Below are 20,573 nucleotides of genomic sequence, written 5' to 3' on the forward strand. Positions count from 1 at the left end.
CAAAGATAGCACATACCACAATTTGTTTTTTTCCCACACTTATTTTCAAGGGTTAACTTACTTAATTTGCATGGAATTCATATAGCTCACTCCAAGTCACAGTTGAGACCATGACTGTCTCTCTGTCTAGAAACCAATTTCCTTGTTTGACAAGAGGCCACATTTCTTTTTTTTTTTAATTTAATTTTATTTTTGGCCGTGTCGGGTCTTAGTTGTGGGATCTTGGTTGCAGCATGCAGGATCTTTCATTGCGGCGTGTGGGCTCTTTGTTGTGGCACGCGGGCTTCTCTCTAGTTGTGGTGCGCAGGATCCAGAGTGCAGGGCTCTGTAGTTGCAGAACATGGGCTCCAGAGCACGTGGGCTCTGTAGTTGAGGCTCACGGGCTCAGTAGTTGTGGCCCATGGGCTTAGTTGCCTCGTAAGCATGTGGGATCTTAGTTCCCTGATCAGGGATTGAACCTGCGTCCCCTACATTGGAAGGTGGATTCTTAACCACTGGACCACTAGGGAAGTCCCAAGAGGCCACATTTCTAATAATGCTTGGAGCTTCAAATCATAAATCCAAATCCTATATGTAGACTACTTCTCAAATGCTTTGGTCTCGGTACTGCTTTAGAACTCTTAAAAAGTATTGAGGACCCCAAATAGCTTTTGTCCATATGGGCTATATCTATCAATATTTACTGCATTGGAAATTAAATCTGATAAAACATGTAATATATCTGTTTATTATTTTAAAATGATACACCTATTATATGACAGAATATAACATTTTAGTGAATAATATATTTTACAACAAATTAGTGAGAAAGGTGGCACTGTTTTACAGTTTTGCAAATTTCTTTAATGTCTGGCTTAACAGAAGATAACTGTATTCTCATATCTGCTCTGTATTCAACCTACTGTGATATGTAGTTTTAAAGAAAATTCGGCCTTACTCAGATATATAGTTGGAAAGCGAGGAGTATTTTAACAGCTTTTTCAGATAACTGTGGATATTCTTTTTCGATTCTACAACAAAACTTGACAAGTGTTGGTTTCTTAAAGTTGGCACAGTGTAGAATCTGAAACCATATCAATGAATTTTTTAGACTCAGCTACACTGATATCCACTGGTCTATCTTGCCCTTTGAATGTATCTTTTACCTGTGCATGATTTTGTAACATCACTCATATGGAAAATACCAGTGCACTGAATTATGCAGGTATTCCAAATGTTGATGCATTCCATTCAAAAACATCCAGAATATCACATTTGTTAATATCACCACATATCTCTTCAGAAAAGTCACTAAGTATTGGGAAGCTGTCAGGCTTACAGTGGTGGATACAAGTTTTTTTAAATTCTGATTTTTTCCTAAAAACTCAAATTTTATCATTGGTAATAAATATGGTCCATTTCTTTCCTTGCTCACTTCATTAATTTTTGAGAAAACATCTGTCAAATACTCAAATCTGAAGAGCCATAGTTCTATCAGTCCCTCTTTCAAGTGAAAGTGGTGTTCCATGAAAAAAAGTGGCTAATTCGGCTCTCAACTCAAACAAATGTACAAGTGCTTTTCTTTGAGACAACCATCATGCTTCAATATACAGTGAAAGTGCTTTGTGTATACTTTCCATTTCATCCTATAGAATATTTTAAAAAATTGTGCTCAAGGGTCGAGTTAATAAACTAACTTTTACGACTTTATTAAGGATATTCTTAAATGAAACTAGCACATTTATTTAAGTACATGATGGTGAAGAATACAATGACTAGGTATAGTTTGGTGCTACTGTCTTGATTCATGCTAAGGGACTGGCAGTTTTACCTACTAATGCTGTTGCACCATCAGTGCAAATGTCAACATGGTTGTTTCAGGATAAACCATGAGATTCAAAAAAGTTATTCAGCACTTTGCATATTATCAATACTTGTATGTGGTTCCATGCATTCTCATCAATTTCAGCCGCATTTAGATTCAGCCATTTGTAAGGCAAAAGTATAATTCTGAGGATGAAATAATAAGTCACTCTTCATATTTGCAGCTAAATATTTAATTAGATGAGTTACTGTATCATTGTAAAGTGTCTGTACCACTATTTCTTTTACTGACTTTTCATTTGGTAGGCATTCATTAAGCAATGTCAACTGTACAAGGCTCAGTCTCTTAGTTACAGTGTGTGCTTTTCTAGCCAATTTATGATAATTTACCCATAAATTGCTTTGGTGGCTTTATTTTGTTTTAAAGCTGTAACAAACAATTTTTGGATTTAAAGAGCTTATCCATCTATGTTTAAAATATTGAATTCTGTTTTCCATAATCACTGAGTAATTGAACTCAAAATGTTGTTGCAATTTAACTGGTACCATAATACTACCTGAAAATGTTCTGCCACACGAGACACAATAGGGTAAATTATTAACATCTATAAAGCCGAGAGAAATAGTTTTCATCATATTTAATTTACAGTTTTGCCTAGTGTCTTTGGAGTATAGTCCTCCCTTCTTCGAGTCAAAAAATTCTGTAACTCTATTGTGATGTCAGTTTCAAGCTAAAAATGATTTTCAGCATCTCTAGAAATGGTTGGAGCAGTTATGTGCTGAGAAAGTGATTTTCCTAGTCTCCCTTTTATAAGCCAATGATCTAACTCTAAGAATGAGAAAAATATAAATATGACTTTATAGTAGTATAAATATTATTAAATTCTATAATAAGGATTAGGTAAAATGTAAAAATTTAGAAGTTTTTGAAAATTAAAAAAAATTTTAACTGCAAAACAAGAAAAATAAAGTGTGCTTACTTCTTGTCTTTCCACATAGGCATTAGGGAAATTCTAGAATTTTAAAATCACTATCTGGTGGATAATAAGGAGATTACAGAGATTACTGAAGGTATAGCCATAGATAGCCAGTAAGAAAACAGTATAAGTATTGAGAACAAACTGAGTTATTTGTATGTAAATGAACATAGCCATGTTTGTACCCTAAAACTACTACCTTAGAAAATTCTAGAAAACACAAGAACATACACATTAACTGTCAGAACAACGATGTCATTGTATATCATGTAGCCTCTGGAAAACACTACACTTACGAGAGAATGAAAATGAAAAAGGCGAATAATGAGACTCAGAAGAATCTTAGGAACCCCCAGACCACATTCTGAGGACCTCTGATCTAGATTTTCCACTTCCCAATATGACATGGAGCCACTCAACTAATCAATTTCTACATGTTTTCTTACTGGCAAGACGAAGGAAAATTAGACTGGGCGACCTTCTGAAATTGCTTACAATCCTCAGATAGGAAGATGAATGATTAACAGAATAATTATTCTTCAGCCTCCCCAGGTTTACACTTATTTCCCATTAGATCATGCTTATGATTCACTTGAAATTTGGTGATATGACTTCCCCAGTTAAAAGTAAAGTATTGAGAACAGAGCAGTCAGAGAAAAGCTAGCCTGTACATCTTCTCCCCAAGCAACAGAGTTTCCAATCCTTCCCTCCTTTTCCCCTGACAAATCAGTTTCTGGAACAGGAAAATAATTATAGAAAAATGTCCTTAAGTGTCATGAACAATTAAAATTTCTACTACTGCCCCTTGGTAATCACAAATAAAATAACTATAGAAGATACACAAAGAAAAAGAGAAAAGAATCAAAACCTATCAATACAAAAACAACAACAACAAAACCAACAAAACCCAAAGGAAGGCAGCAAAGAGAAAAAGAGGGGTAAAAGACCTACAAGACAAACAGAAAACTGTTAACAAAATGACAATAGTAAATTCTTTCCTATCAATAATGACTTTAAATGTAAATTGACTAAAATCCCCAAGAAAAAGTTACAAAGTGGCTGAATGGATAGAAAACCAAGATCCCACTGTATGGGACAAGGAACTCACTTTAGATTTAAGAACACACATAGGCTGAAAGTAAAGAGAAGGAAAACAATATTCTTAGCAAATGGTAACCAAAAAAGAGCAGGAGCATCTATAATTGCATCAGACAAAGTAGATTTTAAGTCAAAAACTGTCTCTAGAAACAAGGATCAATACATAATGATAAAAGGGTCAATTCAAAAGGAAAAAATTACAAAGGTACATATATATGCACCCAACATCAGAGCACCTAAGTATATAAGGCAAACATTGACAGATCTGAAAGGAGAAATTGACAGCAATGCAATTATAATTGGAGATTTCAATAACCCACTTTCAATAATGAATAAAATAGCCAGACAGAAAATAAACAGTTGACCTGAACAACACTAGAGACCAAATGGACCTAACAGACATATACAGAACTTTCCACCCAACAGCAGAAAAATACACATTCTTTTCAAGTGCATATGGAACATCTCCAGGATAGATCACATGTTATGTCACAAAACAAGTCTTAATAAATTTAAGAATACTGTAGTCATACCTAGTATCTTTTCCAACCACAATGGAATGAAACTAGAAATTAATAATAGCAAGAAATGGAAAAATTCATGAATATTTGGAAAATAAATAACATACTCTTGAACAACCACTGGGTCAAGTAGGAAATCAAAAGGTTAAAAAAGATCTTGAGACAAACAAAAACGAAAATACAGCATACCAAAATGTATGGGATGCAGCAAAAGCAGTACAAAGAGGGAACTTTGTGGTGATAAATGCCTACATTAAAAAAGAAGAAAGATATCAAATAAGCAACCTAACTTTACACCTCAAGGAACCAGAAAAAGCAGAAATAAATCAAAGTTGAGATGGAAGGAAATAAAGATCAGAGCAGAATAAGTCAAATAGAGAATGGAAAACAATAGAAAAAAATCAATAAGTTGAGTTGATTTTTTAAAAGATTTATTTATTTTATTTATTATTTTTGACTGCATTGGGTCTTAGTTGTGGCATGAAGGATCTTCATTGAGGCATGTGGGATCTTTTTGTTGTGGCGCACGGGCTCTTCGTTGTGGTGCGCAGTCTTCTCTCTAGTTGTGGTGTGCGGGTTTTCTCTTCCCTAGTTGTGGCATGCAGGCTCCAGAGTGCATGGGCTCTGTAGTTTGTGGCACACAGGCTCTGTAGTTGAGGCACACGGGCTCAGTAGTTGTGGCACTTGGGCTTAGTTGCCCCACAGCATGTGGGATCTTAGTTCCCTGACCAGGGATCGAACCCACGTCCCCTGCATTGTAAGGCAGATTCTTTACCACTGGACCACCAGGAAAGTCCCAAGAGTTGAGTTTTTTGAAAGAATAAACAAAATCAACAAACCCTTAGCTAGACTAAGAAAAAACAGAGAAGGCTCAAATAAACAAAATCAGACATGAAAGAGATGAAAGAGGAAGCATTACCATAGATATCTCAAGAATAAAAAGGATCATAAGGTACTATTATGAACAACAAATTGGATAACCTAGAAGAAATGGACAAAATTCTAGAAATATACAAATTACCAAGACTGAATCAAGAAGAAATAGAAAGCATAAACTGAGCAATAATAAATAAGGAGATTGAAGCAGTAATCAAAAACCTCTGAACAAAGAGAAGTCCAGGACCAGATGGCTTCACAGCTGAATTCTAACAAACATTCAAAGAAGAATTAATACCAATTCTTCTTAAACTATTCCAAAAAATAGTAAAGGGAATACTTCCAAACTCATTATATGAGGCCAGCATCACCCTGATACCAAAGCCAGAAAAATACACCACGAGAAAACTACAAGCCAATATTTCTGATGAACATAGATGCAAAATTCTCAATAAAATACCAACAAACTAAATTCAAGAATGCACCAAAAAGACTGTACATCATGGGGACTTCCCTGGTGGTCCAGTTGCTAAGATTCGTGCTCCCAATGCAGAGGGCCCAGGTTCGATCCCTGGTCAACTAAGAACTGGCTCAGCCAAATACATACATACATACATACATACATACATGAATATTTTTTAAGAAAAAGATTATACATCATGACCAAGTGGGATTTAACCCTGAGATGTAAGGTTGGTTTAACATATGCAAATCAATCGATGTGATACATCACATTAACAGAATCAAAGCTAAAAACTACATGATCATCTCAATAGATACAGGAAAAGCATTTGACAAAGTTCAACATTCATTCATGATAAAAGCTCACAACAAAATATGTATGGAAGGAACTAACCTCAATACAATAAAGGCCATTTATGAAAACTCCACAGCTAACATCATAATCAATGGGGAAAAACAGAAAGCGAAGATCCCCACTCTCTCCATTTCTATTCAACATAGTACTGGAAGTACTAGCAAGAGCAAGCAGACAAGAAAAAGAAATAAAAGGCATCAAAATTGGAAAAGAAGAAGGAAAATTACTTGTTTGCAGATGACATAATCCTATATGTAGAAAAACCCTAAAGACTCCATTAAAAACTCTTAAAACTAAGAAACCAATTCAGTAAAGTTGCAGGATACAAAGTCAACATATAAAAATCAGTTGGGTTTCTTTACCCCAACAGCGATCTTTCTGAAAAGGAAATGAAGAAAATCCCATCTACAATAGCATCAAAAAGAATAAAATACTTAGGAATAAATTTAACCAAGGAGGTGAAAGATCTGTACACTGAAAACCAAAACACTTGTGACAAAACTGAAGAAGGCACAAATAAATGTAAAGGTATCCCATTTTCAGGCACTGGAAGAATTAATATTGTTAAAATGTCCACACCACCCAAAGAAATCTACAGATTCAATGTAATCCCTAACAATATTCTAATAGCATTTTTCACAGAAATAGAACAATCCTAAAATTTGTATGGGTCTGCAGAAGACCTCAAATAGCTAAAGCAATTGAGAAAGAAGAATAAAGCTGGAGGCTTTTCCTGATTTCAAATTATATTACAAATCTATAATAATCAAAATAGTATGTTACTGGAATAAAAACAGACACATAGACCAATGGAACAGAATAGAGAGCCCAGAAATAAACACAAGCATATATGATCAACTAATTTTCAACAAGGATGCTAAGAGTACACCATGGGGAAAAACAGTCCCTTTTATAAATGGTGCTGGGAAAACTGGATAGCCACATGCAAAAGAATGAAATTGAACCCATATCTTACACTATACACAATAATAAATCCAAAATGGATTAAATACTTAAATGTAAGACCTGAAATCATAAAACTCTTAAAAGATAACATAAGGAAAAATCTTTTTCACATTGGTCTTGGCAATCATTTTTGGATATGACACCAAAAGCTTAGGCAACAAAAGCAAAAATAAGCAAGTGGGATTACATCAAACTAATAAGCTTCTGCACAGCAAAGGAAACAATCAACAAAATGAAAAAGCAACCTACAGATTGGGAGAAAGTGTTTGCAAGCCCATATATTTGATAAGAGGTTAATATCCAAAATATACAAGGAACTCATATAACTCAGTAGTTAAAACACACACACACACACAAAACAAAGAAATCCAAAGAACCTGATTTTAAAAAGGGAAAAGGACCTAAAAAGTCACTTTTCCAAAGACATACAAATGGCCAACAGATATATGAAAAGGTGCTCAACATCACTAATGATCAGGAAAATGTGAATCAAAACCACAATGAGATATCACCTCATACCTTTTAGGATGGCTACTATGAAAAAGACAAATGATAATAATTGTTATAGAGGATGTGGAGAAAAGGGAACCCTTGTACACTGTTGGTGGGAATGTAAATTGGTGCAGACACTATGGAAAACAGTGTGGAGGTTCCTCATAAAATTAAAAATAGAACTACCACAGGATCCAGCAATTCCTCTTCTGAACATACATCCAAAGGAAATGAAATCAGTACCTCAAAGAGATATCTGTACTCCCGGTGTTCACTGCAGCATTATTCCTAATAGCCAAGTTATGGAAACATAAGTGTATGTCAATTGATGAATGGATAAAGAAATTGTGAAGTATATATATATATGTGTACACACACACACACACAAACACAGAGTATTATGCAGTCTTAAAAAAAAAAGATCCTGCCATTTGCAACATGATGGATGGATCTGGAAGACATTATAAGTGAAATAAGCCAGACACAGAAAGAAAAATACTGTATGATCTCACTTATATGTAGAACGTAAAAAAGTCAAATTCATAAAAGAAGAAAGTAGAACAGTAGTTACCAGGGGTGGGGAGGTAGGGGAAATGTGGAGATGTTGCTTACAGGGTACAAAGTTGCAGTTATGTAGGATAAATATACTGTAGATATCTAATGTACAGGATGGTGACTATAGTACCATAGTTAATAGTACCATATTGTATACTGGAAATTTGCCTTGGGAGTAGATTTCAGGTGCTCTCACCACACATACACACACAAAAGTGACTATGTGAGGAGATGGATATGTTAATTAGCTTGACTATAGTCATCGTTTCACGATGTATATATATATCAAAACATCATGTTGTACACCTTAAATGTATAAAATTTTTATTAACATCATTATAAAATTTTCTATTACTAATAGCAGTGCATTATAACTAACGAAGACAATATCTAGTGTGTAAACACTAGCAAAAGCAGTCTTTCTTTTAAGTCAAAGAAACTTTCTTCTGGCCGGAAGAAAAAAGAAAACTTGGAGTTCAAGCATTCCTACACACAGACATTCATATAAGTGAGTCAGCAGGATGTCTTTTGTTACAAGCTGTTTTTTTGTGCCATTTATAAAAAATGAACAAAGTTCTTTCTGAAGAATGATAGTATACTTCTAATATCCTAAGGAGAGGTTTGCTTTCAGAAGAAGCAATGATATTTCCTCTCCCAGGAATGGATCTTCCTTCACTCAAAAACAAAAACAACAACAACAAAACTTATTTGTTAAGCTTTAATGGACTTTATCATATATTTTCAAAATTAAATTTTTAATATTGAAAGTAAATTCAAGAAGTCAACTCATAAAATTCTCTGCTGTAGAGTTAAATTTCCTAAAGTACTTAATTAGATAAGACAGATGTCAGTCCAATTCTTTAAAATCTCTAGGGACAGAGATTCTACTACCTCCTTCGAAACATCATTCTAGAGTTTAATCTTATTACTAGTTTATATGAGTAAAAACTCCCATTACATACAAAAAATAACAAAGTCTCAAAGCGTGATTAATTGAATGACACTGTTGCAAGAAACTGTAATTTTGAGTACTGATTTTATTTCCTGCTCTTTTCTTATTTTTAATGGAACTCATCCTTATGCTTTCACATTTACCATTCACTGATATTTGGACACAATCACACTGCCACACGCTGACCTTTATGAGCCTGGTTCCTTTTCTTTGAATAAGGAAGTATATGGTCAGTAAGCTTTTTTTTTTCTTTTCTTTTCTTTTTTTTTACAAGTACATTACTGCTTTATGGGTAAGCATTATTGTCACTTCCTTTGATTAATAGGTCTTACTATACTTTGTTGATATATTGGGATCTGCATTGCTCTTCTTCAGGTTTCTTGTGTTAGTGTAATGGCTTTTCTCTCTCTTTTTTTAATTGGGGTATAGTTGTTTTACAATGTTGTGTTATTTTCTACTGTGCAGCGATGTGGAGTTCCCTGTGCTATACAGCAGGTTCTTATTAGTTATCTATTTTATACATATTAGTGTATATATGTCAATCCCAATCTCCCAATTCATCCCACCCACCCTTTCCCCACTTGGTGTCCATACATTTGTTCTCTAAATCTGTGTCTCTATTTCTGCCTTGCAAACCAGTTCATCTGTACCATTTTTCTAGCTTCCACAAATATGTGTTAATATATGATATATTTTTTTTCTCTTTCTGACTTACTTCACTCTGTATGACAGTCTCCAGGTCCATCCACGTCTCTACAAATGACCCAATTTCGTTCCTTTTTATGGCTGAGTAATATTCCATTGTATATACGTACCACATCTTCTTTATCCATTCATCTGTTGATGGACATTTAGGTTGCTTCTATCTAATGGCTTTTTATTTGTCTTTTTTGGCTGCATTGGGTCTTTGTTGCTGCACGTGGGCTTTCTCTAGTTGTGGTGAGCGGGGGCTACTCTTCGTTGCAGTGTGTAGGCTTCTCATTGTGGTGGCTTTTCTTGTTGCGGAGCACGGGCTCTATGTGCACAAGCTTCAGTAGTTGCGGTGCATGGGCTCAGTAGTTGTGGCTCGCGTGCTCTAGAGTGCAGGCTCAGTATTTGTGGTGCACAGGCTTAGTTGCTCCGTGGCATGTGGGATCTTCCTGGACTAGGGATCGAACCCGTGTCCCCTACACTGGCAGGCAGATTCTTAACAATTGTGCCACGAGGGAAGTCCCTAATGGCTTTTAAATAGAAATAAGTTAATTGTTTCTAATCAGTGGTGATCTGTGCCTCCAGTTTTTCCAAAGGATAAAATTCTCTTGAAAGTAAATACATTGCTGCCAATCTATAAGTAAGGCATAGATAGAAAGGAAAAGAATGGGAATGTAATCTTTGAGGATCTATTCCACATCAGTTTTTGTACTTCAGGATGTAATTTGTGTAGTGTTCAAAAATATTTATTGAATGAAATAATTGATTATATATGTATATCAGTTATTCCTGACTCAGGAAGTTAATGAAAGCAAATATAGTGTACTTTTCTATTAAATTTTTTCATAATTTAATTTTGCTCCTTTAGCTCCTGATTAGCAAATGACTGCTCAGAAGTCTCACCCTGACTCTTAGAAATAAAACCCATGGGCTTGGTTAGCAAACCCATATTCAAACCTGAACATAGAAGTGGCCAATTAGGATTAATTAGGCTAATTGACAAATATAAATCTTATTATAAATTTTGAATCTTCCACAAATATGTAGTATGATGAATCCTTGTAATTCTTAGATTTAACTAACTAAGAGTAAATCTTAGATTTAAACTAACATCTGGAAAGCCTGGGTATTTGTTTTGTTTTGTTTTTAGCTTTACTGTCTTAGGACAGCAAAACTGTATAGACTAGTGACTGGATTAAAGAACTAAATGTAATAAAACACAAGACATTAAATTGCCCATTTTAATTGATGGTCTCTTACTGTAGTCATTATGCACCCTAATTAGCTTTGTAGTATGATGCTCTCTGAATGGACTGAAAATAGAATCCCCCAGTGGTTTCTGCTCATACCTTGACCCCATCCTTGGAAATTATCACCCATTAGGCCTAGGTTCTTCAACCTGTATACAGGGTTGAAGGAGTAGAGAACCACTCCTGACTCCAACATAACTGAAGATCCATTGGTTAGCTGAGATGTGGAGCAGACCCTAGCTCTGCTTGTTGTCAGTTGGCTGACACTAGGCTTGTTGCTCAATGACTTGAGACCTCCAATTCATCATAGTTCTAGAGGCTTGACATCCAAAACCAAGGTGTTATCAGGGTCAAGGTCCTTCCAAAACCTTCTTGCCTCTTCCAGTTTCTGGTAGGCCCAGGCATTCCTTGGCTTGAGGATGCCATCACCCCAATCTTTGACTCTGTCATCACATGGCTATGTTCTCCTTGTGTCTGTCCTTGCATTTTCACATTTTTCTGCCATGGTATTTATTCAGTGAGTGATATTACTATGAAATTTTTCACACGAACCCTATTTACCAGGGCCTGAAAACTTTTTATTGTTAACCAGGAAGAGTTCATTGAAATTCTCTACCATACTTGTGTTAGAGCTGGTCGTGTTAATCATCCGTCTTAGAACATTAACTATAATTTCAAATATTAAATTAGAATGGCTACACAAATGGATGCAGAGACCACACAAACAAGTTGTATTGAGCTAGAGGTTAAATGATACATTAATAGATTTCACGTGATCTTAAAATATGAAGAGGAGTGTTAATACCTCTGAGACCTTACCGAGGGTACAACCATTTGAAATTACTATGAAGGCTTCACTTGATTATATTACTCTTCATTTTTCCTTTTTCCTAAACACAGATAGAAATGGCAGGACCTCAGGGAAAGCAAAATCCTGAACTACTATTTTTGAAAAGGACACTCAGCAACAAGTCTAGAAAGCTGTTTTTGTTTTCTTCATTCTATTTTGTGTGCTCTGCTTAAGAAAGCCTTAACACCAGAGTTTTAATCAGGAGGGGAAGTCAGCTGGGAGAACAACTGGCTCAACCAAGGGTTCACTTAATTAATTCCTAATTATTCCATAACTGAAAATTTGATTCTCAGATTATCAAGGCCTAAACTTTCCTCTTCATTTGTATTTTAGAACTCTGGTCATCTTGCCATTCCCCCATTATCAGTGGGCTAAAGTGAGATAAAAGAAAGGGTAAGTAACCGATTTTCATATGTTAATGAATCTGGTTGGTGGATAGGAAATTGAAATGGGACTTAACAATTTTTTATGAATTTCATGTATTTCTGAGAATTCCTGACCACCATGAAGTTAGCTAATAGTTCATTGTTTTAGTGCCAGTTATTTATTGTGGTATAAATGAGTGATAGGTGTTGCATTAAAAGAAAAATAAGCAGAAGGAGGGAACATGAATGGCCAGAAAACCTACATACTAAATTAAGGGAGCTAAACATGGGAAAAATCAGAAACTTTCAGGACTGTGGAGTATTTAGATACTCCCTTTACAGGAAGTTTGCTGAATCCCGGACTAAACCATCTGAGATTTCTTCCAATTCTGATAATCTATACAACTATGAAATTATTAAGTTAATAATGAAATTATTAACTTATAATTGCATCCTATTTATAAACTTGCAGCATCTAATTTATGCAGTGGCTTTTCCTTATAGACAGCCTGGCATCTAATATTACTAGTGGAAGAAGGGTTTGTTCTTCATGTTTCATGACTACAGTTAAAGGCAGCATCTATAGAGGTTTTTGTTGTTGTTCTTTCTTTTTATATCATCATTAAAAATGTTTCAAGTGAGGTAAATGAACCTTTGGAAATAGCAGTTGAAGACTCCTATAATTGAAACCAGAAGAAAAACTGTTTGAGGATACCAATTTCTTACTTCAATGGCATCACTTGGAATACAGAAGTAAAATACTAGCAACAACATACTACAGTGTCAGCATATGTACAAAACACATCTAGTATCATGAATCACAAAACACAGGCTATAGTCAATACACTTATCCTGTATCCATTAGCAGTAACTTCCCATCCCCCCACAACACACTCCTATCTCTAGGCAACTACTAATCTACCTTCTATCTCTATAGATTTGCATGTTCTAGAATGGAAGCATCCATATGTAACATGGATTCGTTCTTTGTTCTTTTTTATTGTCAAATATTCCATGGCATGGATAGAAAAGATTTTATTTACCATTCATCAGTTGATGTACATTTGAGTTGTTTACATTTTTTGGTTATTAGGAATGACATTACTATGAATGCTCATGTATGAGTTTTTGTGTGGACGTATGTTTTCACTTCTTGGGCATTATATCTAGGAGTGGAACTTCTGGGTCATATAGTATTTCTAAGTTTTTGAGGAACTGTCAGACTGTTTTCCATAGTAGCTGCACCATTTTACATTCCTACCAGCAATGTATGAGGGTTCCAACTTCTCCACATCCTTGCCAACATTATTATTTTCTGTGTTTTTGATTATAGTCAGTGTGAAGTTGTATCTATCTCTGTGGTTTTGATATGAATTTCCCTAATGGCTACCTTTTCATGTGCTTATTGGACATTTGTATATTTTCTTTGGAAAATTTCTATTCAGATCTTCAGCCCATTTTTTAATTGGGTTATTAGATTTTTTAATTATCGAGTTGTAATTATATTTATATATTCTTTCTATATTCTGGATACAGTCTCTTATCAGATATATGATTTGTAAATATTTTGTCCCATTCTAAGTGTCTTTTATCTTTCTTGATGGCATCATTTGAAGCACAAAAGTTGTTGCACTGTTGATTTGATGATGTTCAATTTATCTAATTTCTCTTATGTTGCTTGTGCTGTTGATGTCTCATCTAAGAAACCATTGCCTAACCAAAGGTCATGAAGACTTACTATGTTTTCTTCTAAGAGTTTTATAGTTTTAGCTCTTACATTTAGGTTTATGATCTACCTTGACTTAATTTTTATATATGGTGTAAAGGAGTTTACCTTCATTGTTTTGCATGTGGATATCCAGTTGTCAAAACACCATTTGTTGAAGAGAATGTTCATTCCCCATTGAATCATCTTGGCACCCTTTGTCAAAATCAATTGGCCATAAATGTAATGGTTTATTTCTGGACTCTCAATTCTACTCCACTGATTTATATTTCTATCCTTATATCAGTACTGTACACATCTTGATTACTGTAGCTTTGGGGTAAGTTTTACAGTTTGGAAGTTGAGAGTCCTCCAACTTTCTTTTTATTGCCTATTTGCCCTGGCTAGAACCTCCAGTACAATAACAAATAGAAGTGGTAAGACCAAACATTCTTGTCTCATTCCTGATGTTAGGAGGACAGCATTCAGTCTTTCACTATTAAGTATGATGTTAACTGTGAGTTTTTCATAGATGGCCTTTATCAGGTTGAGGAAATTTCCTTGTATGCCTAGTTTATTAAGCATTTTTATCATGAAAGGGTGTTGGATTTTGTCAAATGCTTTTTCTACATCTAATGAAATGATCATATGGTTTTTGTCCTTTATTCTATTACAGTAGTGTATTACATTGATTTTTGGATGTTTTATTAATCTTGTATTCCTGGGATAACTCCCACTTGGCTATGCTCTACAATACTTTTAAAAAGTTGCTGGATTGTTTACTAGTATTTTGTTGAAGACATCTGTTATCTATACACATAAGGGATATTGTTCTGCAGTTTTCATGTGATGTCTTCTATTTTGGTATCAGGATGATACAGGTCTCACAGAATGACTTCAGAAGAATTCCCTCCTCTTCTATTTTTTTTTTTTTTGGAAAAGTTTGTGAGGTATTGGTATTAATCCTTCTTTAAATCTCTGGCAGAATTCAGTGATGAAGCAATCTAGGCCTGGGCTTTTCTTTTTGGGTAGTTTTGGATTAGAAATTTAATTTCTTTACTTCTTATAGACCTATTCGGCTTGGCTATTTCTTCTTAAGTCAGTTTCGGTAGGTTGTATCGTTCTAAGAATTTGTCCATTTCCTCTAAGTTATCTGCTTTGTTGGCACACAATTGTTCATAGTCTTTTTCAGTCCTTTTTATTTCTGTAAGATCAGTAGTGATATCCTCTTTCATTCTTTTACTAATTTGAGTCTTCACTATTTTGTTACTGGTGAGGCTAGTTAAGAGTTAAAAATGTTGATCTTTCCAAAGAACCAACTTGTGATTTTGTTAATTTTCCCTATTAACTTTATATTCTCTATTTCACTAATTTATGCCCTAATCTTTGTTATTTCTTTTCTTCTGCCTGCTTTGGGTTCAGTTTGGTCTTCTTTTTCTAGTTTAAGGCAGAAGTTTAGGTTATTGTTTTGAGATGTTCCTTCTTTATAAATATAGATATTTACAGCTATAAACTGCTCTCCAATGACAATTTTACCTTCATCCCATATGTTTTTGTTGTGTTTTCATTTTCATTCATCTCAAAGTATTTTCTAATTTCCCTTGTAATTTTTGACCCATATTTAAAGTGTCTAATTTCCTTCTGAAGTCCCCAAGTTTTTCTCCTTTATTACTGATTTCTAATATATTGTGGTCAGAGAACACTCTTTGTATGATTTCAATCTTTTTAAACTTATTGAAGCTTGTTTTATGGCCCAGCATATGGTCTATGAAGAATGTTCCATGCACACTTGAGCAAATTGTGTATTTCCATTCTATTCCCTTGTTGATCTTCTGCCCAATTGTTCTATCCATTAGTAAGTGGGGCCTTGAAATCTCACACTATCATTGTTGAATTGTCTATTTATCCCTTTAATTCTGTCAAGTTTTTGTTTCATCTATTTTGATAGGTTCTTAGGTGCATATATGTTTTAAATTGTCATATCTTCCTGACAGATTGAATCTTTAATCATTGTGAAATGTCCCTTTTTATCTTTAGTAATATTTATTTGTTTTAAGGTGAATTTCATCTGATATTAATATAGTTACTCCAACAATTTTATGGTTGGTGCTTGCATGGTATATATATATATTTTTTCTATCCTTTTACTTTCAACTTATTTGTATCTTTGACTATGGAGTGCTTCTCCCATAGACAGCATATCTGTTGAATCAAGTTGGATCTTGATTTTTTAAATTCAATCTGCAATCTCTGCCTTTTGATTTAATTAATTCATATTTAATGTTGTTATTGATATGGCTGGGTATACGTCTTCCATTTTAACTTTCTTCTATATGCCTCATGTCTTTTTTTCTGTTCCTCAATTATTGTCTTCTTTTGTATGAAGTGGATATGTTTCAGTGTAATATTTTGATCCCTTTAATATTTTAAGTGTATTTTTAAGAGTTATTTTCCTGGTGGTAGTTTTAGGGCTTACAATATACATTCTAACTTACCAGAATTTACTTCATTTACACTGATTAATTCCAGTGAAATATAGAAACTTTACTCCTATATAGCTCCTTTCCATACCAACCTTTTTGTACTATTATTATTATATATATTACATCTATATATGTTACAAACTAAATATATAGCTATAATTATTACTTTATATGATCTTATATCTTTTAAGACAGCTAAGAGGAGTGCAGGTATATATTCATAGTTTGTCATATTGACCATATTATATATCATTTCTGGCTCTCTTCATTTGTTCTTGTAGATTCTAGGTATCATCTGCTATCATTTCCTTACTCCAAGACAGCTCTGTTTCCACCCCCAACAGAAGAATGATACACATATTATTTCATGTGGTTGCTTTCTAAGTCAAAAGAAGTTTTTAAGTCTCTTAAGAGAAGAAAGGAAAAACATGAAACTATACTCTTTTGCAAGTACCTATATGAGTGCCTTTATTGGTGCTCTTTGTTTTTCCATGTGGATTTGAATTACTGCCTGGTGTCACTTGCTTTTTGCCTGAATACTTCCTTTTATGTTTCTTGTAATATAGGTCTACTAGCAATGGACTTTTTTTTATTTATCTGGTAACATCTTTATTCCACCTTTATTTTTGAATGATAGTTTTGAATATTCTTGGTTGATAGTTTTTTACTTTCAGCAATTTGAACATGTCATCCTGTCTTCTGGCTTTCACTGTTTCTAATGAAACTTAACCTGTTAATCATGTTGGAGTTTCCTTGTATGTGATATTTTTCTCTTACTGCTTTCATGAGCTTTCTCATCTTTAGCTTTCAACATTTGACTATCATGTGTCTGAGTGTGGGATCTCTGCGTTCATGCTACTTGGCGTTTGTTGGGCTTCTTTGATGTGTAGACTAATGTTTTTCATCAAATTTAGACATTTTCATCCATCTCTTTAATATTGCTTTTCTGCTCCTTTCCTCTCCTCTGGTACTCCCATTATGCATATTCCCATTGGTATGCTTAATGGTGTTCCACATTTCTCTGAAGTTATTTTTCTTCATTACTTTTTCTCTTTGGTCTTCAGATTGCATAATCTCTATTGATTTATCTTCAAGTTCACTGATTCTTTCTTCAGTCAGCTCAACTATACTATTGAGCTCCTCTAGTAAATTTCTCATTTCATTCATTGTATTTCTCAACTTCAGAATTTCCATTTGGTTCTTTTTATTTTTTTAATTCTATTTCTTTATTGACAAATCTTTGTCTGCTACATCCATCATCTGGGCCCTTTCTAAGGCAATGGTTATTGCCTGCTCCCCCCAACCCCTGTGCATCTGGGTAACTTTGTTTCTTTGCATGTTTTATAAATGTTATAAACTGGACATTTTATGTAGTATCTTATATCATCTCTGGATAATGATCCTCTTCCTCTGGGGGATTCTTACTTGCTTGGTTGTTTATTTCTCCTGCAGTATGCAGTCTGATATCATCTTTCTCTATCTTTTAGTCTAGCTACCTAAGGGTTGCCCCTGGCTTGGCATAAAGCAATTACTGGTCAGTAAGATTTTTACCCTTTACCACTGGATATGTGTGTGCTTGGAGGCTGCTATCATAGTTCAGAAAAGTTGACTTTTGACCCATGTTCAGCCAGGGACTAGTAGCTTGGAGGCACCTTCTCTGTTCTGAGAGGGCACAGCCTTGGACATACAGTCTTCGATTGCCAGGAATGAAGGTGATTTTATTTTTAAGCCTGTGCTCCTAGGGTCAGAGCAACATTTTGTTCAGTCAGTATTTGGTCAAGTTCCTTGTGCCAATCAAGCTTTTGCCATGTGTTGATGGGTCTGCATGTATTGGGAAATACTTTTAAATCTGTCCCACGTTCTTCTCTGATTGTCCTGAGTGGGTGCAGCCCAGCACATGCACAGTCTTTTCAATCCCGAGTTGACTGTACTTGCAGGAGGACTCCTCTGGGCTCCCTCTGGTTTCTATTAAACTTCTGGCTCCTCTGCTGCTTTGCTTGCACCAGCTCCTCCTAATTGCTCTCCACCAAGATCTCCATTGTTTTTAACAATGCCCTTAGGGATGGAGTTCTCCATGCTCTGTTTCAATGAAGTCAGTGTTCTGAGGCAGACCTGTGGAACTTTTTGTCGTCATTGAGTGCCTTTCCCTTTGGAAAAAACCTCTGCATCACTGAACCAGAGCTAGGGGCAGGGGGCCCAGAGTGAAACCACCACTCTGAGTGGGCACCAGGGCATGGTGGCAGTCCCTAGTACTCTCGGTTTTTCTCTGAGTGAAACCTCTAACCTTTGAGTTAGCTGAGGTGGAAAAAATCAGTGCCCCAGTATACTCAGTTTGTGCATGGAGTAGTGCTTCCACCCTAAGAGTGGGGGCTCGGTGGTGGAAGGGATCTCCAGTACTCTTGGTTGTGCCTACTTGGAATGGTTTTTACAACACAGTGTTGGGGAGATGGGAAATGTAGGCAGCTACCTTGCCAGGGTGAAACTGTAGCCCCAGAGTAGGAGTTGGGGAGAGAGGGAGCCCTACCTTCCCCTAACATCTTCACCACACCTGAAGAGAATAGAGCACTAAGGGTTGAGCTTCTGTAACAAAGACCTGGTGAGGTGGAGAGTATGCAGGTAATTCCTCAAATGCCACAGACTCCTGCTGTCCTTACTGAGACTTAAGTCTCTCAAATGAATATTTCTCCATTTGCTTTATGCCATTTGGACAATTTCTAGATACTTTAAATGATTTTTTAAAAATAATTTTTACCAGTTAAGTTGTTGTTTTGTTAGAGAGGGTCTACTGAACCCCTTACTTTACCATTCTGGATGTCTCACCCGTCTCTCTCTCTATATATATATTTAACATCTTTATTGGAGTATAATTGCTTTATAGTGGTGTGTTAGTTTCTGCTTTATAACAAAGTGAATCAGCTATACATATACATATATCTCCATATCTCCTCCCTCTGGCGTCTCCCTCCTACCCTCCCTATCCCACCCCTCTAGGTGGTCACAAGGCACTGAGCTGACCTCCGTGCTATGCGTCTGCTTCCCACTAGCTATCTATTTTACATTTGGTAGTATATGTAAGTCCATGCCACTCTCTCACTTCGTCCCAGCTTGCCCTTCTCCCTCCCTGTGTCCTCAAGTCCATTCTCTACGTCTGCATCCTGCCCCTAGGTTCTTCACAACCATTTTTTTTTTTAGATTCCGTATATATGTATTAGCATACAGTATTTGTTTTTCTCTTTCTGACTTACTTCACTCTGTATGACAGACTCTAGGTACATCCACCTCACTACAAATAACTCAATTTCATTTCTTTTTATGGCTGAGTAATATTCCATTGTGTATATGTGCCACATCTTCTTTATCCATTCGTCTGTCGATGGACACTTATGTTGCTTCCATGTCCTGGCTATTGTAAATACAGCTGCAATGAACATTGTGGTACATGACTCTTTTTGAATCCTGGTTTTCTCCAGGTATATGCCCAGTAGTGGGATTGCTGGGTCGTATGGTAGTTCTCTTTTCAGTTTTTTTTTTTTAAATTTTATTTATTTATTTATGGCTGTGTTGGGTCTTCGTTTCTGTGTGAGGGCTTTCTCTAGTTGCGGCAAGTGGGGGCTACTCTTCATTGCGGTGCGCAGGCCTCTCACTATCGTGGCCTCTCCCGTTGCGGAGCACAGGCTCCAGACGCGCAGGCTCAGCAATTGTGGCTCACAGGCTTAGTCGCTCTGCGGCATGTGGGATCTTCCCAGACCAGGGCTCGAACCCGTGTCCCCTGCATTGGCAGGCAGATTCTCAACCACTGCACCACCAGGGAAGCCCTCTTTTCAGTTTTTTAAGGAACCTCCATACTGTTCTCCATAGTGGCTGTATCAATTTACATTCCCACCAACAGTGCAAGAGGGTTCCCTTTTCTCCACACCCTCTCCAGCATTTATTGTTTGTAGATTTTTTTTGATGCATCAATATATTTTTGAACATAACTTCTGAGTGGAAATGTCGTTCAGCAAAAAGAGAAATGGATTGGGTGTCAGGACCCAGAATTTTCATCCCAACTTGGCTAACAGTAAGCTCAGTGACTTCTCCTGAAGTACAGTTTCCTCATTTGTAGAATTGAGGAAATTGTATTAAAGGACCTCTACATTCCTTCCAACTCTAAAATCCAATGACTTTATGAAA

The sequence above is a fragment of the Balaenoptera physalus genome, assembly GCF_965194825.1.
Source record: "Balaenoptera physalus genome assembly, chromosome: X".
Taxonomy (NCBI): Eukaryota; Metazoa; Chordata; class Mammalia; order Artiodactyla; family Balaenopteridae; genus Balaenoptera; species Balaenoptera physalus.